Below are 19,310 nucleotides of genomic sequence, written 5' to 3' on the forward strand. Positions count from 1 at the left end.
CTCTAGTTCTCAAAAATTCTTGTTTTTTGGGGGGTGGTAGTGTTCAAGAACAGGTGCCCAAGGAAAGGATTTAAAGTCAGTTCCAATATTTCACTAAATATTCATGTCAAATCAAACCTCACAGTGGACAGTGTTTCAACCAGCAACAACCCAATGTTTTTATAATCTCATTTAGTATGAAGTATTCTTAGATATTGCTCTTTTATAATTCTGAAATGAACTGAGATTTCTCAAATAAAAATTTGTTTCTGAAGAACAAATTTTTATTAAAAATGTATATTGTAACCTTTCTTGAATGGATGTTGAAGGTCAGAAAGAACTGAGCTTCTCCTCCCTGTCTCCATGGTAGACATTTTCAGGATAAATATTCTAATAATCCTAAGTTAGTGTAATAATGGTCCAAGTTACAGTATATAATGGAATGTCCTTGAGTTGACAGTTGGAAGTAAAGATACCCAGAAATTTCACATTTTAAAACCTTATTAAAAGGCTCATGATCCCACTCCTGACACCAAAAACAAACAAACAAACAAACGCTCATGTGATGATGGACAGTTAGGGTATCACCCATGATCCCTGGGACCTGATGTTAATGCCTTTGGATAAGCCCCTCCCCTTGAGCATGGGTAAGACCTATGACTTGCTTCTAACCCCTAGAATATGGCAGAGGTGATGGGGTATCACTCTTGTGGTTTTGTTACATTATTTAAGACTCTGTCTTGCTAGAGGGCTTTGCTGGCTTTTTTTTTTTTTTTTTTTTTTTTTTTCTGGTACGCGGGCCTCTCACTGCTGTGGCCTCTCCTGTTGTGGAGCACAGGCCCCGGAATTGCAGGCCCAGCGGCCATGGCCCACAGACCCAGCTGCTCCGCGGCATGTGGGATCCTCCCGGACCGGGGCACGAACCTGTGTTCCCTGCATCGGCAGGCGGACTCTCAACCACTGTGCCACTAGGGAAGCCCGGCTTTGCTGGCTTTGAAGAAGGAAGCTGCTATGGATTCTCTGCTGAGAGAAACTGAGTGCAATCTACAGCTGCACAAGCAAGGAAACACATCCTTCCCTAGTTGAGCCTCCAGATGAGAACCAAGCTCTGGCTGACACCTTGGTTGCAGCCTTATGGGGCCGTGAGGGGAAGAAACCAGCTAAGCTGTGCCCAGGCTCTTGACCCAAAGGAATGATAAGATCATACATGTGTGCTGTTTGAAGCTGCTAAAGTTTGCAGGAGTTTGTTACACAGCCTAGAAAACTAGTTCACTTTGCTCCTTCTCTCTTACTGGCTCTACAAACCAGTGATTAGTGCTTCCGTCTTCCCAGTTACCATACCAGAGGCCTAGAAATCATTCTGGGCTTCCCCCAGCCCTTATGCACAACATCTAACATCTAATCATTCTGCACGTTCCATGAGTTCGTCTCTTCCATGCTTTACACCGTCCAAAGCAGTGAAATTTGACTACACAACCCATGTCTTTCTTCAAGGCTGAAGGCTATGAGATGCTCATGGGAGCTCACTTTCAGAGAGAGGGAGGGAGGCAGTAGTATGGCCAAGGACAAGGGGTAAATAAACAAAAAGACAAAATTGATGGGGTGCTGAGCTGAGGCAGGGTGTGCCAGGGCCTTTGCTCAGACCTGGGTTAATTCCACTGTCACCCAGGGTATCAGTGGCTCAGAAATGACCCCACTTACTGCAGAGGCACTTTTACAACCTGCTCTACCAGCTCTCATCCTTTCCTGCCTGGACCAAATCTTCACTCTGACTTGTATCTTACTCCTTCTTAAATTTATCCTCTACTTTGTTCCCAGACTCACTCTCTAAAACACGAATCTTACTGTCTCACGACATCTGTCACTGGTGTTCAGTGTAAATTCAAACTCCTTGGCATAGCCGCCAAAGCCTTCCATAGCTGGGTTGGCCCTGATAACCTCTCTGGATATGTCTCCTACGCTCCCACCACTCACTCCCTGTTTCAATGATATTGACAGTTTACCATATGGTTTCCAAGGCAAAGTCATGCTATTTTCATCTCTACATGCCTGCTGAAGTTGTTCTCACTGTGAAGAATGCTCTCCCCCATCGTTTCTTTGACTTCACCTCAACCTTTAAGATTCCGTGGAAGTGTTAAAACCCACAGGAAGCCTTTGCTCGCCTATTAAGGAGGATCATTCCAGGCCAGAATAGAGTAGAGGCTTTGTGGGGATCTGGTTGGAAAAGCATCAGAACTACTGCTAATTACTCACTTGACCCAAGGGGACATCATACTTCAGCCCATCATCAAACCTTCACCATAATTAAAAGTAAGTTCTAAATGTTTTATATAGTTGTCCCAATGATAATGCAGTCTAGGTATCATTGTGTACATCTTCCTTTGGCTAGATGGAAGTATAATAAAGATATGCCTCTGTACTGCAATAATATTAAAACTAACATCTATTTGGGTAGATGTGTGTTTTTACAATTTAATACAGAAATTCTGTTTCCCATGAAAATGTTTCTTCATGGTCAATCTCCAAATGGTTTCTGAGATGACTGGAAAGGTCACAAGATGAGAAAGAATGAAAAGAGATTGTAGCAATTGGGCATTTGAATAACGAGAGATGAGAATTATTATGAATATATTTTTGATTCCAGAAACATACTCAACATTTGTGGGACATGAAAGGAAGTCTACTTGTGTTTAAAAACTGGGAAAAAAGTCAGCAAAATATGTTGAAGTATCAAAACTGGTCCAAGTAATTAGTAAAAAAAAAAAAACCAAAAAAAACCTAACTATCCTTTAGTTTGGAAATTTATTAGAAATACAGGTGCCACTAGGGGGCTCCCTAATATTCCAAAATTGTTGGGAGACAGGAATATCATAGAAGGGGCAATAGAATAATGAATTAAAATGCTCTGTAATTTAAAGTATGTTCCTTAGCAACATTAACATTTGCATGTTTGTATAAAGGCTGAAAATGGAACTTTATTATTTCAAGGTTTTCTAGAAGTAAAAATGTATTTATGGTAAATAATTTAGAAATGCAAATGTAAATATGCACCTGACAGAGAAATACATAATATGCTTCGCTGAATTCAATTTCTTTGGTGTAGTAAAAGGGGAAAAAAGCACTTCATCTAGTTTCCTGATTACTTTTCTTGCTGAGTAACACAAAGTGAAAATATTAAAAATTTTTTATCACCTGAATTATTCTATCATATTAGTAGATCATTATTTACTGACATGAAATTAATATCCCTCTGTAGAACATATAGATATATATGGAATTGGATATTAGATTGTTTAACTCTATGCAACAGAATATGCAGAATAAAAGTATTAAGTTGTGAATTCTAATATATTACCAGTTAAAGAAATCTATGAAAGCCTTCGTCCTGTGTAGATATATTTAAAATAAAAGGTATCTTTTATTATAAGGATATATTTGATTTATTGTTCTCAGGCGTATAAAATGCCAAACTCATTAAAAAAATTTTCCCCAGTAACATTAAATTATATTTATGACTCAAAGCATTATTACTAGGAAAGGAGGAATTGGATATTTAGCATTCTTTATACAATATATTTTGATTGGTGTTTGTTTCCACAGACTTTTAGATATGTCCAAATTATGAGCACTGCATTATATTATTTCTTATTTGTTTCTATTTTTGTCAAATGTTGTAGCATGAATATCTGAAAATTCCACATAGAACTATATCTGAAGTGTACTTTGTGCTCTGGAAAATATGTATCCTTTGAATTGAAGTAATCAGAAGTGTTTTAGGGGGTGGCAGGTGTGGGGAATGAGAAAGGGAAGAAAATTTTCCCTAGTTTTCCTTCCTTTTTCTTTTTATCAGAGTATAGTATGCATTCTTATTCTTTTGTTTCCCATTTCATACTTTTAATTCCCCACTAAAATTTTAAGTATAGATTTTTAACTAACTCTACCCCCTATGAACAAAGAAAAGAAGTGACAAAATTTTGTGGGTTGACGAATAATTCATTCTTATTTTTAGGTTTATATATGTGCATTTTTTTCTATTTCTTTCCTACAAACAAAAGACAGATGCATAACTTGTGTACATTTACTTGTATGCCTCTTTCACTAGTCTTGAAAAAGCAGGGCAGGCTGTGAAAGGAAAGGACGGGAATTAAATATTAACATACACTTTAGACTTTTACTAAGCAAGTAAAGAACATACTAAAACATTCAAGGTAGTAAATAAAGTTATTATGATCTCAACCTGGAAGTTTTGGGCTGTGACAATTCTTGTGCTAATTTCTTTTCCTAGAAACTTATAAAACAACCATACAAAAACCTACAATTTGGTAACTGAAGTCAAAATCAGAAGATCAATTAATTTGTTAAATGCATACCTTTAGACAACATATTTGAAAATTCTGGGTGACCACTAAATTTGGAAACACAGGCAAACGTATAATGATTTATTGCTATTATATTACACATAGTTGATAAATTAATATTATCCATGATTCAAGACTTTATGGCTACTCTCAAATCATTTTATCTCATTGTCTTAAGTATACGTATTTGAAAATGATATTTATATGCCTGAGCATGAGAGAAAGGCCTCTAGGAATTACTTAATGAATGTGTATGTTAAGCAGTTGAATAAACTATGAGAAGAAAAGCATTTTTTTTGTGGTACGCAGACCTCTCACTGCTGCGGCCTCTCCCGCTGCAGAGCACAGGCTCCGGACGCGCAGGCCCAGCGGCCATAGCTCACGGGTCCAGCCGCTCCGGGGCACGTGGGATCCTCCCAGACCGGGGCACAAACCCACGCCCCCTGCATTGGCAGGCGGACTCCCAACCACTGCGCCACCAGGGAAGCCCCGAAAAGCATTTTTCATTCTGAATAACATTCTGAGTTGATTTGACCTTATCCTAGAATGAATAACTGTTTAAATCTATTGGTATGTATATCTTTGATTTCAGGGTGAAAAGTGGCTAAGTAACTTAATGTCATAGGAATAACTAGCTCATCCTGCATTTAAATATATATAAATATATATTATATATATTATATATAATATAAATATATATATGCATCTGTATATATATATGTATGTATATTTATAGGTTTTTTTTCCTTAAGCAGTTATGAAGTTATGCATTGTTGATAACATAGTGAACTATAATGCATGGTCTCTGACTTTACTAAGCTTGCTATCCTTTTGAAGATACTTAATCAACATATATCCAAAGATAAATAATAGTACAAGACAACAATACATGGGATGGCAGGAGGCAGAACAGTCAAGAGCTGGTCTAGAACCATCGTAGGCAAATATCTCTGGGTCCGCACTGGTTTTCCAGGCTGCAGGAAGGGCTGCTCTTGTAACCTCCTCATGGAAACTCTGGAGGATCAGCCATAAGCTTAGTTTGTTAGTTAAACTACAGCTCTAGCAAGCTATACCTATTTTAAGAGCTACAGATTAATTGTAACTGTTTTAAGACAGTGGCCCTAAATTGCAAAGTCCCATCTACTTAGAATATTTGTTACCTCATTTGTTACTACAAAGTAATTAACTGTCTTCTGCAAGCTTTTGCTACACATTCCTAAATTTTAATGCAGGACATTCAGCATAGAATGATCTCATCATAATAATTCCCATTCCCTTAAGGTCTATTTCCGATCATTGTTTTTTATTTAATCTCGAGGGCAAAGTGTATAGATCATGAAATCTAGAATACCTCAAAGGTCATTGAGTAATCAACAAAAAGCTAATCAATTTGCAATGTGGAGTTTTTATCACGTGCCTGTGCCTAAGGCCAACGAATCAAGCTAAGTGGATTTAGCTCTCTAAGCTACCATGGAGGGAATGACCCTTCCCCTTATCAGTTTATTAGGAATTTCTCTAATCCCAATAGCTGATTCCAAATAATCCACATACATTGGCAGGTGATGACCTCTCCTTTCCATACTAATTTTCCATTCTAACTGCCCAATATTAAAATCCATCCCCAGCTGAATCGTGAAGTGCAGCCTTGTCTAGGCAGCTGACACCTCCACAGATTTGACCAAAAGCTGCATAATTATTATGATTCTTGGCCTTTTCTTGAACTGTTCATCAATATTTACAAGCACTGGGGCCTATGAGTAAAGCACAGCTCAGAAAATTACTTCTAAGAGGGAAAAATGTGGCTAGTTTCCTACACGCTGAAGGAGAAGAAATGCCCCAACTTGGTCGTTTGTATCCTAATGAATTTCACCTTCTATCTTACATTATGGTTATCTTTGAATAGGATTTTCTAAAAATAAACATGCTTCTGAAATGATTTATCTTGGAACACATGGGCTGGAAATTTCTAGCTTAAGTGTATGTGTGTGCTCTGATCCATATACAACAGGCCAGTTGGTAGGTAGGTGGCATGGATCCACATCCTTTCCCACATACAAATCCCTCTTAAACTTAAAATTCTCTTTTTCATTTTATTCCTGGATATAGGGACTCTGGGCCATTTTTTCGAGTAGAGATTGAAGATGATGGACTAGCATCCTACCACACCTCAGTTAAAGAGGAAAATTTGATGTCTGGACATGTGTAGTCTTGTGGAAAGGAACCTTATTTCACTCATAGACAAGAACAGTAGTATGGCTAGCAGTATTTCCCCAGAGATGGTCTGATTTTAAAAAAAATCGATATCAACTCTTGACACATTTTCATTTACATCAACGCCTGGCTTTCAGTCAGGGCACAAATCAATAGGCAGCTTTTAACACTGCCCAACTATTTCTTCCTATCGGGCTCAGGCAGGCCATTTGCTGTTAACGTACCATGTTTCTTGGGGAGGAAGTTTAACTGTTTTTCCCGTGACTAATCACAGCAGCCTAAACTCCAGTATTAATCACATGACATTTCTTCATCACCACTTACAGTCAATTGACTTTTTACTTAGTGAAAGCGTTTGAAGAAGGTGACAGCTGTTCGAAGGGGGTCAAGAGTCAATGGGAAGAAGAAATATTTAGTTCCAAAACATATACAGTATATGCTTCTAAAGTTGACATCTTGCCAGACAGTCATTACACCCCTTATCACTTTGTAGGTAAGGTCTCCCAGAGAAGATGGAGAATAGGATTTCTTTAAAATTAAAGTGCTAGCTAAGAGTCATAGCATTTGGATTGAAAAGAATTAATCTGTGCCTTTCTATAAACTAAGTCACATCCAGGGTCACTAGTAACTGGCAAAGTGTTTTCTCTAACTCTTGAAAGTGAATTCTTTTTCTTTCTTTCTTTTTTCAAGCTGGTATGAAAACTCAGTAAGGTCTGATGCCATGTGAGATTGGCAACCTCTGCAGTATTTGTAGTCTCAACTAAGTGTAATATCTACTTCATTTACTGCAGCTACTAAGATTTCTAAATAATGAATCAAGTTCTTACATTATTCAGAAGTCACAAAGAGGTTACTGAGCTGCATAAGCAGAGACTTAACAAAAGTTTAAAACATATTTATCTAGGGCAATTCCAAAGCACAAAAGAAACATACTTTTAAAATAGATGAAAAGGTAACCTCCTATATTATATAGCATTACATTTATATTATCCACAAATAGCAATGTTATGTTTTTAGAGCAGTGCTCCCCTGGGACACTAGTCTCCTCAGATACTCCCTAAAAAAAGAAAGATTATGTGGTAAAATCAGTTTGAGGACTGGTGCATACAGAGTCCCATCTTGGTGATTTTCAGTGCCTATGGGTACGTCAAAGGCTCCAAAAATATCATCAGTAAAGAAGACTATGTATTTACTGTAGCATTTCCTCTACTGACTAACCATTTTGGTATATGTTATTGAACTCCTGGCTTAGGAACAGTTGCACACAGCCCATTCTACCTTCGGACTTTGGCATTCTGGAACATAAGCTGATTCTAGAACCTCTACATGCAGTGCTGAAATGGGAACAAATCTGTAGATCTGGGGCCTCCTGTTGCCGTTAGTTTCCCCATCTACAGCCTTCAGAGGGGCAGACCCGGGTAGCTTGAAAAGTGGTAGTAAACCTTGATGGCAGTACTTATACACTAGGAAGCAAAAGTGAGGCACTCTGGTCTGAAGGGATTTACATGGTCTTTGCTTCCCCTTTTAGAATGCTCAGTTTATTGGATGAATGCTTGTGCCAAAAAGTCACACAATATAGCCTTATTTCAGACTCTATCATTGAAATCACATCATAATGCCAACATGCTGAGCTACAGCTATGGCTGTGTAAGAAATTTAAAATATGGCTTCATAAACAGGCATTTCAGAAAAGTCTCCCCTTCTGAACTGCAGCATGTGCCCGTGTGCCCTTACCCTGATGAACAGAAACTGCTGGACCAAGACAGGTTTTGCAAACCCCAAATACAAATTTTTCTTGGGAAACCACACTTCCAGATGACTTTAGTTATTGTAAAGGCATTTCAAAATAAAATTCCAACTCATCTAAAGTTAAAAAGCAATACTGTACCTTTTGGGAGAAGAGTGATTATATTTGAAAAAGGATAAAATAATTGCCAAAACCTTTGATGTCTTCCATTTCTGACTCTGTTCAGCCTCAACTACTTGCCTGAATTTTAAAGCACTCTTCTTTAGCAATGTTTACTGAAGCATGATATAGAGAACTATAAAGAATTTTAATAAGTATGAATTTATTTTAATATATATTGCAATTATATAAGAAGCACTTCAACCTCTGATTTTTTGAATACCAATTTTAGGATGAGGCTTCAGTAGGCACAAAAGAAAAAAAAAGTGAGTTAATTTATGGAAAAAATACTAAGTAAATAATAGTATAGATGGTAGGAGGATATGGGAAAACTCATGGAAACTGACCGCAAATGGTTGACCTTTGAGAACCACAGCTCTGCAGAGTCCAGCTAACTTTGGAAAACAGTCAGCAATTCATTACTTGTTGATTGACTATATTCTTAACATCTTATCTAGTGCTCTAATTTCCAAAGCACTCTTATGTATTGTATCCCTTTTGATATTTAAAATGATCCTGAGATCCAAAAGGGAGAAGCTTTTGACTTTCATTTTAAAAATGTTTAACCATAGAGATTTTTATAAGTTATAAATATCATATGACAAGCAAGTGACAGAGCCTGGAATTGAACTCAGTTCCTCTGATACCCAAACTGTGTGGTGAAGGAAAAAATACTAACAGCTAGGGGACTATGTGCATTCAGATTTCCCAGCAGACCTTTCACTTCTGTTGACTATAGGTTAAAGTTGTGTCTCCAGAGAGACAAATCCACACTCATTATCTCCTTTTCTGAGCATCAGTATGTGTTTAAATCAGTGGTGCTTGGTACCCCAAGTCCAGGTCCCCAGCAACCATCTTGCTCTTTGTACCTTCTCCAAATCTATTCAGTTTTGGGGTTTTCTAGAACTGGTCCTAGTTTCCCAGTTTCCCTCAAATCAGGCTTAATTAAAACCTCAGTTTTTGCCACCCTTTATCCATTCACTTAAAACTGACAGATTTGGGAGCAAATACTTGTGCTCTGGGATACCTCTTATCTTTGCAATTCCTAAGAGAACTTTCAAAGCTCTGAAGAGAAAGAAAAATAAAGATATGTGTCAATGACCTGGTGATTTTTTTTTACGGCCTCCCAGTGAAGTGTAAACCACTCTCAGAGCTGTCAACAGTGGCTTGTTATATTGAGACCAATGATTTTGATTTTGAGGTCGACAAAATAAATTATGTATGAAAACTTTTGTTTAGTAGAGGGAAAAATACATTAGGAAAAAGAAGGGAGATGCGCAGATGTCTATGGATAGCTTTAGGAGAGTTGAAAAGGTCATAAAATCCCTCAGATGTCCTCCTAAATATTTTTTTTTTTTTTTTTTTTTTTTCGGTACGCGGGCCTCTCTCTCACTGTTGTGGCCTCTCCCGTGGTGGAGCACAGGCTCCGGACGCGCAGGCCCAGCGGCCATGGCTCACGGGCCCAGCTGCTCTGCGGCATGTGGGATCTTTCCGGACCGGGGCACGAACCCGTGTCTCCTGCATCGGCAGGCGGATTCTCAACCACTGCGCCACCAGGGAAGCCCTCTCCTAAATTTTAAGGCAAAGAAATTTTAGTAAAATTTTAACTACAGTTTGTTTTAGCCAGTATCCTACTTTAGATTAGTTACCACATAGTACAATGGTATTGTTTGGTACTGGGAGGTATGATTTTTAACTTCCTTGAGGGATTCATAATTAGTTCATTTGTTCTCTTTTATACAAAGGGCAGCATCATTTTCCTAGTTGATCTGATCAAAATTTATATTTGTTGTATCTTTGCTATTTTGATATAATATTGATTATATTTTTAATTTATATTCATTTGATCAGGAAATGGAACCACAATAAAATATCCCCCCTGTGGAGAAATACTGCTGTCAGCTTAGAAGCAATTTTCAAGAATTAAATTTGGTGAAGAGTGTAGACTTGTTCTTTTGATCACGGTTGTCCTGATTTTCCTTAGGATGAACTCTATGCATTCGCTGTAAGCACTAGCTGATCAGCTTTTAACGCAAACAGCTCAGGCAGTTTTCTATGTCAACAAATGTTTCTACATAATACTGTACACATTTCCTTCCTTATCTGGACACATCTCACATAAAACAATTTGAATATGTTGATGAAATATTCTTTTTTGTCTCACAAAACTATCTTATTAGTGAGGTCAAATTAATATCATGTAGAAAATACAATTTCATGAAATAGGTTGCACACGTGTTCTTTTACAAAGCGACTCGACTCCTTGTGGCATTAGCAAAATTTACATTGATTAACCAGTAAGCTGTAATGCTGCTTTTGATCTGAACTGAACGAATCAATTTTATTAACACTAAGTTTTCTTGACTTTGGGGTGTTTAGGATAAGTAGATATTATATTGCTTGTGGGAAAACACTACACTTGTAATTAAGCTAAGGAGGTAATTGCATGAAAAGAAGAAAATTGGGTAAAGTTTTAAGGATAATGGGATTCCTAGAAATGCAAAAAACTCTCCCTACTTGAATGAAACAAATTACATTATCATCCATCATATGACTAATCTAAGAGTAGCCATCTCTCTGTTAAAATAGACCTACAAATGAAATGATAAAATACCATCATTTCGGAGAGGGGTTAACAAATTAAGAAATACTATTAAGAACCCTGTGTTGAGTTGGCATTCCTTAAATGTCCCTTCAATTGAATAAACAACAACAAAAAAAGACTTACATAAAAGGCACTCACCCTTCCCCACTCATTATATGTTCTATTTGTATTTTTCTATAAATAATAGTACAGAGCAAAACTACATATAATAGATATATATCCATATTTTTAAATGTATCATCTAGAACTACCTCTTTTATGCAGCACATAAAAATGATGTCCTGATTTGTGGCAGCCACAGGTAAAAATGACTGCCCAGAAGTGGTGTCCAAATAATACAGGAGAATATTTAGGATGGAATTGAAACTTCCCTTTCAACAAAAATTCCTTGCTAGTTAGAGTTGAAGCTTATACCAGAATACAGTTGAAGCTTATACATGAATTCAATTGTTCATGGTAATTATGAAATGTCAGGTACAATGTAAAAGTTGGAAATGAAGACAAGGTTCTGAGAAAGTATAAAATCATCTGTTCCTAGAAAATAATTAATGAGGAAAAACTACTTTTTTTTTTTGGCGGTACGCGGGCCTCTCACTGTTGTGGCCTCTCCCATTGCAGATCACAGGCTCTGGGTGCGCAGGCTCAGCGGCCATGGCTCACGGGCCGAGCCGCTCTGCAGCTTGTGGGATCTTCCCGGACCGGGGCACGAACCCGTGTCCCCCGCATTGGCAGGTGGACTCTCAACCACTGCGCCACCAGGGAAGCCCTGGAAGAACTACTTTGAACATTATTTCTGTTGGAGAGAAGTTACCAAGTAAGATATAAGTTCTATAAGGTTGTTATGTATTTTACCAAATCTTAGTCTCTGTTACTAGTGCTAAAATTAAAAGACCAGCAGATGGCATATTAAAAACAATTCCATTAACCACATCTCAGAAATTGCACAAAAAGGCTTGTGTTAGAAATTATATTGAGAAGTAATGAGAAGCAAACATAGGTTATAATCTTCCCCAATTCTCAAATTACTGACTAAAACTGAGTAAGGAATTAAGAAGGAAACACCATATTTTCCTGGCTTTTCGTTTTCTTCCCATGAGTTTCAATTCCTGCCTTTTTGGGACAAAAAATAGAAAAACATTTAAAAAATGCATTATGGGGCTTCCCTGGTGGCACAGTGGTTGAGAGTCCGCCTGCCGATGCGGGAGACACGGGTTCGTGCCCCAGTCCGGGAGGATCCCACATGCCGCGGCTGGCCCCGTGAGCCATGGCCGCTGAGCCTGTGTGTCCGGAGCCTGTGCTCTGCAACGGGAGAGGCCACAACAGTGAGAGGCCCGCGTACCGCAAAAAAAAAAAAAAAAAAAAGCATTATGACCAAGTGAGACCAAGTGAGGTTTATCCCAAGAGTGAAAAATTGGTTTAACATTTGAAAATCAAATAATATAACTATGTAGTAATAGACTAAAAAAGAGAAACCGTATGATCACCTCGATAGATGCTATAAAAGCATTTGACAAACTCCAACATCTGTTCCTGATGAAAACTCTCAGCTAATAAGGAATTGAAGGAAATTTTCTCAACCTGGTAAAGTTTATCTATGAAAAAACTTCAGCTAACATCATACTAATGATGAAAGATTTAATGATTTTCCCCCCAAATCAAGAACAAGACAAGGATGTTTGTTCTCACCATTTCTTTTCATCATTGTATAGGAAGTTCTAGCCATTCCAATAAGGCAAGAAAAGAAGAGACAGATTGAAAATGTAGAGGTAAAACTGTCACAGATGACATTATTATCTATGGAGGAAGATTCACAGAATTTATAAAAATGCTACTAGAATAAATGGACTTAGGTTGCAAAACACAAGCTCAATTTATAAAAATCCATTATATTTCTATATACTCACAATGATCAATATAAAATTCAATGCCATTACAATAGCATAAACATATGGAATATTTAGAAATAAACTTGAAAAAAGATATGCAAACCTGTACACCAAAAATTATAAAACACTGCTGAGGGCAATTAAAGAAGTCTCAATAACAAATGGAGAGGTATACCTTGTTCATGGACTGGAAAACCCAATATTGTGAAGCTGCCAATTCTCCTTAAATTGATTTACAAACTCAACATAATCTCAATCAAAATCTCAGTATGCTTTTTTTTGGTAGAAATTTCCAGTGGATTCTAAAATTCATATGAAAATCCACAATGCTTACAATAATCAAAACAGATTTGAAAAATAAGATCCAAGTTGGAGGATTAATATTACCTGATTTCAAGGCTTATCATACAGCTATATTAATTCCGTGTGGCATTGGTATAAGGATGGGCAAATAGATTGATAGAACAGAAGAGAGTCCAGAAGTAAACCCACATATATATGGACAACTGCTTTTTGACAAGGGTACAGAGCAATTTAGTGGAGAAATCATCTTTTTAATAAGTGGTGCTGGAACAATTGGATATCTATATTCGAAAAAGAACTTGGATCCATATACCTTGTACCATATGCAAATATTAACTTAAAATGGATTACTGACCTAATGTACAACCTAAAATTATAAAATTTATAGAAGAAAACATAGGAGAAAATCTTTGGGTTCCCATATAAAATTCTGGAAAATGAATTCTAATCTATAGTGACAGAAAGCAGATAAATGCTTGCCTGGGGGAGGGAGGAGTACCAAAATGGGATGGTTAGGAGGGTAGTAGATACATAGATATATATGAAGGTATAGATAGATGGAGAGATTAATAGTCTGGGTCTAATCAGGAGAGGGAAAGAACACAGTAATTCAAACAGAGAAAGTTTAAAACACAGAAGTATTAACTATACCAGGAGATTGGAGTAACCAGGGATCGGCTAGTAAGAGGTAAAAAGGACTCTATAGCAATAGCGATATAGAAGCAGCTATCACCCTGAATGCTGAGATAGAGCAAGCATCTGAGTAAAAGCCCCACTGCCACCTCCCCTCCTCCCATGGTTGAGACACAGACGTCTTTGGAGAAGGTGCAGCTTTGGCTCACTGGATAACAAAGGAAGTTGCTGTGGTGCAGCACGGGTGCAGCTTGATTGAGATCCACCCTCTATGGTGCCAGGGAGAGCTGTTCCCTGGAAATGTCTCACTGGAGGCACTCAGCTATGAAAGTGCCCGAGGAAGCGTGGTGGGAAGCTTCTGGCCACGGGGCGGGGTGGGGCTGCTGGCTACTAGGTACTGCAGGAGCTTGGCCCTACACATGCTGTAGAAGCCTGCTCAGTGCATGCAACAGAACCTAGAAGCAAGCCCCTTTCTTCCTGTGATACCTCTCCAGCATCCTCTACTGACACAGGTCCTTTTTCACTGAGCAGGCAAAAAGGGTGCATTTGCAGCTGAGAGGCAATAAATCAGTAACTGGCACAAAGGGATTAAAAAGAAGCATTAGGACATCTTTTTGGTAGATGCTGGATATGTTTACTATCTTGATTGTGGTGACAGTTTCTCAGGTATAGACACATATTGAAACTTATCAAATTGTATGCTTAAAATACGTGCAGTTTATTGGATGTCAATTATACTTCATTAAAGCTGCTAAGAAAGTGTATACAGCATTCCTCTACTTCTCTCCTAAGAGAACTGACCCTTGCATCTATTAGAAGTTTAAAGTGGGGCTTCCCTGGTGGCGCAGTGGTTGAGAATCCGCCTGCCGATGCAAGAGACACGGGTTCGTGCCCTGGTCCGGGAAGATCCCACATGCCGCGGAGCGGCTGGGCCTGTGAGCCATGGCCGCTGAGCCTGCGCGTCCGCAGCCTGTGCTCCGCAATGGGAGAGGCCACAACAGTGAGAGGCCCGCATACCGCAAAAAAAATAAAAAAATAAAGTGGAAGGTGTTTGTATGTATATATTATTTTTTTCACACCAAGAGACAAAATTGCTGACCATTAAGGGCTCCTTGCTTTACTCAGAGTGAAATTCTCTAGAAGCTCTACCTATAGATCCACTCTGACTCTAGTTCAGAAGCCAATTTTGACTGAGGAAGCTCATCTCCACCTGCCTGTCCAGTGGAACCAGGGATTAAGTAACCCTCCCTTGCAAAATTCAGGGCCAGCCTTATTAACTGAGACTTGGTTTGAAGGGGCATCGACTGTCCCAATGTAGCACAGCTCTCCTCCCCTCCCTTTTCAGCCGGGTCTTGATTCCTGGTTTGATTGGCTTCCCTGGACCTCATAGCTCCCCTCTCTCTGAGGATGGCATCTGTGGCTGCTGCTGATTCAAAGATTTTGATAACACACTGGGTTACAGCAGCGTGTGCTACCTTTGCAGTCTTAAAGTGACTGCCCTTCCCCTCACCCCTGGTCTCCTGTAATGTTAAAGAGCAATCTGGCACTAATTTAACTGCATTTAGTGACTACTGTATGCAGGTATTGTGTTAGTTTTTAAGGCTACAACAATGAACAATACATAGTATTGTAATCCCTCATGGAGCTTACATTTTAGTAGGAACTATAGAAAGCATAAGCAAAAATCTCTCTCAACATGCAATGTCTTTTCTCAAGCCAGAATTATTGTCAGCTTCCTGAGGGCAGGGACTCGGAAATGGTGAGCTATAGTGATGCCATTTACATGTGTACCCATATACATATAGAACATTTACCCTTCTAGATGATGACCTCTTGCTAGATAAGTGCTTATTGGAGAGTTGTGTTGTTTTTCCGTTAGTCTTCTTTAATCTGTCTAAAAGTAATTAAAATTGTTTACGAAATATACAATTGTGGCCTAGAGTCTATACGTTGTTTTATTTCCCTGCTGTGTCACCACTGCCATCACTAAGTGAATCTCAAGCTGGTAGTTGGGATGGCTGAGTTGGGATGGAGAGTTGAGGCATGCATCAGTTATTCATTGAATCAATAAATAAAACATGCTTTTGAGCCTGACTCTGTGCCCAGGGCCAGGCTGGTTCTGTAAGAATGTGATTTAATTTGTCCTTATAGACGTTAAATAGTAAAATGTTAAGATTAGTCAACAGAGACCATTTGCATTGAGAATAGTGGTACTAACCCCAGGCCAAAAGGAAGCCAGAGATAAGCTGTGTGTGGATCTCAGGGTCAAAGAAATCTCTGCAAAAGCTGGGCTTCACAAGATGTTCAGAAAATTAAAAAGCTGCAAGAAAGAAGGAAGGGTGGATATGAGAGAATGAAAAAAGGGCGTGAGGTGGAATGAGACACGTGAGGCTATTAGAAGTGTGGAAATAATCACATGAATGTTTTGAAAGTGAAACTTGTATTTGCACATCCCATAATGTAGTGGCATCTATTATTTTAATAATATATGTAAAAGATATATGATGGACTAGTTTCTAACTAGTTAAAACAGCCAAACATTTGTTTCTAAATTCTCTCCAAAGGCACAAGGCAAATCCTTATTTTCTAATAATATCACTGCAATAATTTCATTTAATTAATTATTGACCTCAGAACACATAATGTACCATTCCATTTATTATCTGATTTTATTCAGTAGATTTCTCATCCAACTCATATTCACCCCCAAATTACAGAGGACATGCAGACCTGGCCTCTTGTTTTCAGTAAGCTGTCATTTTATAATGCTTTAGAAAAAAGTATATGCATGGACATGGAAGAAAATAATGATATTTTAATAATGTGACATGGAAACTATGCACCCCTCAGACAATTTTGTACTGGTTTCGACAGCAGAACTAATTCAATGCTTTCTGGGCATAGTACACTAGAGAGAAATCTTTCAATGAACACTGCAATGAGATGACCCATATTTGTATAGCAGAATAAAGCATGAAACAGTTTAAAGTTCAAAATAGAAACATCTTTAGCAAATTACTTACAAAATATTCTATAGGTACCATAGAAGGCATCCTAAATAACACTGCCACACTTTAGTGGAAGCAGTTACACATAATTTTCTAAGTCATTTACTAGTCCCTGAATAGAATGGATATCCTCCTCACACAGAGCATCTATCTTCTGGCTTCTGCTTCCCTGGGTGATAGAAATCACTGTGCATGCACTGCTCTCCCCTCCCACCCTGCTGAGGCTGGAGGAGGGGCTTCTTCCAGACAGGTCCAGGGACCAGGAACAGAATGTGAAACTTTTCAAAATGGATACACTGCACTTATTCTTTGGAAAAAAAAAAAAAAAAAAAAAAAGCACCCAGGAACCTTACTATCTCCTTGGGGTCAATACTAGGTATCTGACTTATTTTGGAGGAAAATGACTTGTTATTAGTTTCTTTGGGTTCTTCAGCTTTCAAAACTCATAAACCTTGCCATTTCCAATTACCCCAAGCCTCTGAAATTCCATTTTAAAATCTTCTGCCCTCTGACCATCACCTCCTATTCTTCCAGCTTACTGATTCCAGTCCTACTCCAGAAATTTCCCAACCTCATCGAGATCCATTATTCCCGGATATTACAAGTTTGCCTCCTTCTAACCATCCTTCTCTTACTCTCACTCTCTACTTACAGCTTGGATTCTATGGCTCAGCTCTATAACCATTCCTTGAAAACACTCAAGTTTCTCACGCGCCTTCCTTTTTCTTCATTATACTTCACCTGTCAAAACTCCAACCACGGTGTATGTTATGTACTGAATTGTGTCCCCTCACACAAATTCATAGGTTGAGGGTCTAACCCCCAATGGGACTATATTTGGAGACAGGGCCTATAATGAGGTAATTAAGGTTAAATGAGGTCATAAGGGTGGGGCCCTGATCCCACGGAATTAGTGTTTTTATAAGAAGAGACATCAGAGCTCCCCCCCCCCCCCGCCGCCTCTCTTCTCTGTCCCTCTCTGTCTCTCTCTTTCTCTCTCAATTTGCCGTGTGAAAACAGTGAGAAGGCAGCTGTCTGCAAGGCAGGAAGGGCGTTCTCACCAGAAACCGACTGTGTTGGCACCCTCATCTCAGACTTCCAGCTTCCAGAAGTGTGAGAAAGTAAATTTCTGTTGTTCAAGCCTCCCAGTCTATGGTTCTTTATTATGGCAGCTAGAGGAGACTGGTGCAGTGTTAGGCAGAAATAACGGCTCCCCAAAGATTTCTACAACTTGATCCCTGCAAGTGTGAATATGTTAGAGTGTATGGCAAAGGGGGACTAAAGTTGCAGATGGAACTAATGTTGCTATTAGCGGACCTGGAGATGGAGGCTTATGCTGCATTATCCGGGTGGGCCCAGGGTTACCACGTGGCATGCAGAGAGGGAGAAGCAGACTGTTGGCAGCGTGAGAACTTGACCAGCCAGACGCTGACTTTGAAGATGGAAGGGAGCAGTGAGCAAGAAATGTACTCTAGAAGATGGAAAAGGCAAAGAAATGGATACCCCCTAGAGTCTCCAGAGGGAATGCAGCCGTGCTGACATCTCAAATTTAGCCCAATGAGACCCATTTTCGACCCATTTTTGGACTTCTAGCAAAGTAAGATAATAGCTTTGTGTTGTTTAAAGCCCCTAAGTTTGTGGTATGTTACAGCAGCAATAGGGAACTAATACCCATGGTTAAACCCAACAATCTACTTATTCTCTGCCAGCACCCACAGAGCTGATCATTGGAAAAATTACACAACCTTGTTAACTGGCCTCCCTTCAAATATGACTACATATCAAAATTGACCTCTTGACCTCTAATCAATCTTAGCACATTTTTTATAAATTCTCTTTCTCCCTAAGGTGATTATTTCATATCTTTTCTTGCCTCAAATCTCCAACACTACCTTTCCTTAATTTACTCTCAGCTTGTGTTTGTTTCTTCATAGAAAAAATGATTCTAGATGGGAAATACCGCATCTTCCCACCATTTCCCTAATCTGCTCTCATTGCTACATATGCATCTTGCCTTCCACATGGAGTGGGTGAACTGTCCATGAGCCAGCGGAAAGCCAGTCTCTTCCACTGAGCCCTAGATCCCTTCCCTCTTAACTTTTCAGGGGCCTCCCTAATGGCAGCAGCATTAACCCAGCAGCTCAGGCAAAACATGTAGACATCTTAATTCCACTTTTCCCCTCACATGCCACATCCAAATGCACAAGAAGTTTCTGTATGTCCTGAGTCCAGTGACTTCTCTCATTTCCAATGATAAGGCTCAGTCCAGTTCCCCTTCATCTCTCACCAGAATGGAGGCAATAACCTGTCCTCACTTTCCACTACTCTATAGACTTAGGGTTTTTTCTCTAAAGTGAAGATTAGCTTTAGCTATCTCCTCACTTACCAACTTCAAAAGTCTCTCCACTTCAGAAGTAAAAA

General features: G+C 38.9%; 1 protein-coding gene across 20 annotated transcripts in view; it reads right to left on the bottom strand.

Moving 5' to 3' along the window:
• HS3ST5 (heparan sulfate-glucosamine 3-sulfotransferase 5) overlaps positions 1 to 19,310 on the bottom strand; it is a 287,406-nt gene that overhangs the window by 31,743 nt on the left and 236,353 nt on the right. For 6 of the 20 annotated variants that reach the window (XM_067011687.1, XM_067011686.1, XM_059082871.2 and 3 more), the window contains one exon: positions 16,100 to 16,201. The exons of the other annotated variants lie outside the window; for them this stretch is intronic. The gene's annotated coding sequence lies outside the window, so the exon portion shown is untranslated. The remainder of the gene's footprint in view (positions 1 to 16,099; positions 16,202 to 19,310) is intronic. 20 annotated transcript variants of the gene reach the window in all.

This window comes from Kogia breviceps, chromosome 13 (assembly GCF_026419965.1).
Source record: "Kogia breviceps isolate mKogBre1 chromosome 13, mKogBre1 haplotype 1, whole genome shotgun sequence".
Classification (NCBI taxonomy): Eukaryota; Metazoa; Chordata; class Mammalia; order Artiodactyla; family Physeteridae; genus Kogia; species Kogia breviceps.